The sequence below is a fragment of the Neophocaena asiaeorientalis genome, unplaced genomic scaffold, assembly GCF_003031525.2.
Source record: "Neophocaena asiaeorientalis asiaeorientalis breed wild unplaced genomic scaffold, Neophocaena_asiaeorientalis_V1.1 scaffold177, whole genome shotgun sequence".
Taxonomy (NCBI): Eukaryota; Metazoa; Chordata; class Mammalia; order Artiodactyla; family Phocoenidae; genus Neophocaena; species Neophocaena asiaeorientalis.
Window position 1 is genome coordinate 22,897,101 of NW_020172779.1, and position 3,052 is coordinate 22,900,152.

General features: G+C 66.8%; 1 protein-coding gene across 1 annotated transcript in view; it reads right to left on the reverse strand.

Moving 5' to 3' along the window:
- The window catches only part of PLEC (plectin), a 34,626-nt gene that overhangs the window by 23,228 nt on the left and 8,346 nt on the right, over positions 1 to 3,052 (reverse strand).

Sequence of the window (3,052 nt, forward strand, 5' to 3'; positions counted from 1 at the left end):
ACCCCAGAGGCACACAGGCCACTGCCGGCCTCTCTGTGCTGGGCACGGGTGGCTGGCCCCCTGACCCCGGCAGCTCTGCACCTGGGCCAGGACACAGCACACTCCCCGTGGCGCCAGCCACCTGTCTCAGTCTGTCCCCCAAATTCAGACCCTCAGAGTCTGGGCCCCACCCCACCCAGTGCCACGTTTCCCACGGCAGGAACTGGGCCCTTCCTGCCCCACGACTGCCCTGCCGAGCGAGGAGTGCCCGCTACCTTTCTTGCCCTCTGAAGCCCTGAGCACAGCCAGGTAGAGGTTGTCCTCCGAGCTGGTTCTCTTGTGACCCAGGCCCTTGGGCTCGGGCACTTGGAGCCAGTTCTGAGACATGATGCCGCGCCCACCCCTTCGGTGCTCTGTCCCTCAGTCCCCAGGTGCTGTGCTCCGGCGGCGAAGGTGCTCGCTCAGTGGCTCAGCTCAGCTCAGCTCAGAGCCCAGTCGGTGGGGCCACGCCCAGCCCGCAGTACTCCCCAACTGCTGTCCCCGCCCCTGGAGCCCTACCCCACCCAGCACAACCCCCAGAGAGGGAGTGTCCCTGCGGGAAGGAGGAAGGTGACCCCTCCCCCATGGCCACACCCACAGCCCGACAGAAACAGGAAACCCAGGGGTTTCCTCACCCACCCAGCCTGCTGCAGCCCCCGGCGGGACCCGGGGGTACAAGGGGACCTGGCAACTCGCCGGAATCACAGGGAACCACACGCCTTCCTCACGGCCACTCCAAAGGAGGGCCCCCCCACAGGGAGGGTACCTGAGTGCTGCTGGGCCCAGGGAGCCCACGGGTCACACGTCTTGGGCAAGCACCGGCTCAGGGCTGCCGAGCCCAGGGCTACCCCTGTGCGTGCCCACGCTACCTGCTGGAGGGGCTCTAAGGAGCGACCCCCAAGCTGAGTGACACTACCTACCTGCTGGAGGGGCTCTAAGGAGGGACCCCCAAGCTGAGTGACACTACCTGCTGGAGGGGCTCTAAGGAGGGACCCCCAAGCTGAGTGACACCCGGCTTGGGGGGGTGCAAGGGCCCATCCCTTCCTTGCAGCCCCCCTAAATCATCCCTTCTTATAGACCTACATGCCCTCTGTGGGGTGGGAGCCAGGCTCCACTGTGCCCCTGGCTCCAGGGCCACTATGGTCCAGTGCCAGGCGGGCCCTTCCCGAGCTGCCCACCAGGCACGTCCTGGAGCAGTGCCCCATCCGAAGGCAGAGCACACAGCAGGGCGGGAGGGGGCACATAGCCGAGCGCTGACTCACCCAGCAGGACTGCCCAGCCCTGAGCCACAGGAACTCTGCCCCACGGTAGGGAGGGGGGGTCTGGGGCCAGAGGGGAGCACGGGGTGGCAGGGGGGGGGCGGCAGCCAGTGAGTCAGGGATGGGGAGGCCCCCCTCCCCCGCACGGTGACTCACAGGAAAGGAAGCCGCACCTGGGGGCAGTGGGGGCAGGACGGGTGGGGCGCACAGATAACAGCTATTTGGGCTGTGAAGGTGGGAGGACAAAGGGCACCGGGGTGCCGCCTGGCCTGCTCCCTCTGGTCTCGCACACAGCTGCCCCTGGAAGCGTGGGGACTGCCCAGGCTGCCCGACCACCGCAGGAAAGAATGCACCGCCCCGACCACAGAATTTTCCAGGCAGATGTGATGTGATCCAGCTGTCAGCGCTGCCCCCCCCATGCCCACAGCCTCTGCTCCAGGGAAACCTCACCCCACCCCATCCCCGCTTGCCCTTCTGTAGCCACAGGAGGGCGCCCAAACCCCATGGGGTAGGGGGTGCCCAAGCCAGGTGAAGCTGCTTACACCCCACCCCTGGCCCTAGGGGCACAGCCAGACTTCCGGGGCTCTGCCGAATGTCACATCCCTCCCGACCTCGGAGAGGCCCCTCAGGCCCCAAGCCCAGACTCTGCACCTGCTCTACACACCCCGCAGCCTCTGTGCAGGGCCTGGAGAGGCCCCACGGACATCAGCTCTTCACCCTCCAGAGGCGCTCCAGAATCCCAAATCTGACCCCACGCTGGCCAGCACTCCCAGGACAGGGTCACCGAGAAGGTCTAACACCCACTGCCCCTCCCCGGGTTTGGATCCTGCAGAAACGCAGCCGCTCATCCTAGCAGAAGTTCAAAAAGCCGGTACTGAGCGCCTGCTGTATGCAGGCTCGGGGCTAGTCCAGCTGTAACAGGGAGGTGAGGTCTCTGCCTGCAGGGGTAGGGGTGTCATTCTGGGGAGGGGCACACACACGAGGCCCCTGGGAATGAGCCAGGAGCTGGAGCAGGGAATCCAGGACAAGCAGGACCCACTGGACCTGGTGAGCCCCCAGCCCAGGCCCCAGCCCCAGCTCCTTCTCCAGATTTCTCTCTGCCACCGAGGGGCCTCCAAGGATGCTGTCTCACCATCTGGGATGGGGTTCCACCTCCTCCTCCCAAGCCTGGCTCCAGCGCCCGGCCCCCCTGGAAGCCCTCTTGCCTCTGAGCTCCCCCCAGGGTCTCAGAGCTCGTCCTCTCCCCCCTCCACAGCCCCTCCCTCCAGCCCTGCCAACTAGCCCCTCGCCCCTAGCTGTAGATGCTCCCTCCCCTGTCCATCCTATTCGGGCCCTCAAACCCAGAGACAACCCCTCCCAGGCCGGCCCTGCCCCGCCTGACTCCCCACAGGCCAGGCTGAAGCACATCTCAGCCGGCCCTCCCCAGAACATTCCCCAGCACTGGTGCGCCTGCACATCTGCCTGACCCCCGTCCTGTCCACCAGCCCAGCGTCCCCTAGAGCTGCCCATGCCCTCTGAAGAGTATCGATGCCCCCTTCTACAGATATGGAAACTAAGGCTGGAAGCCCCCCACGATTCGTGGAGCCGCTCCTGGGACAGGAAGCTTGCAGACGGAGAAGGGTACCTCGGCCCAGGAGAGGCGGGAGGCCAAGGGCCTGCAGCCCCGCCCCCAGCTCCTCCCTCACCCCTCACGCGGCCGACCGCCAACTGCCTGGTGCCCAGAAGCCGAGGCCCAGGCCCAAGCCGCCCCGCCCCACTCCCCCTCCCCCTTCTCC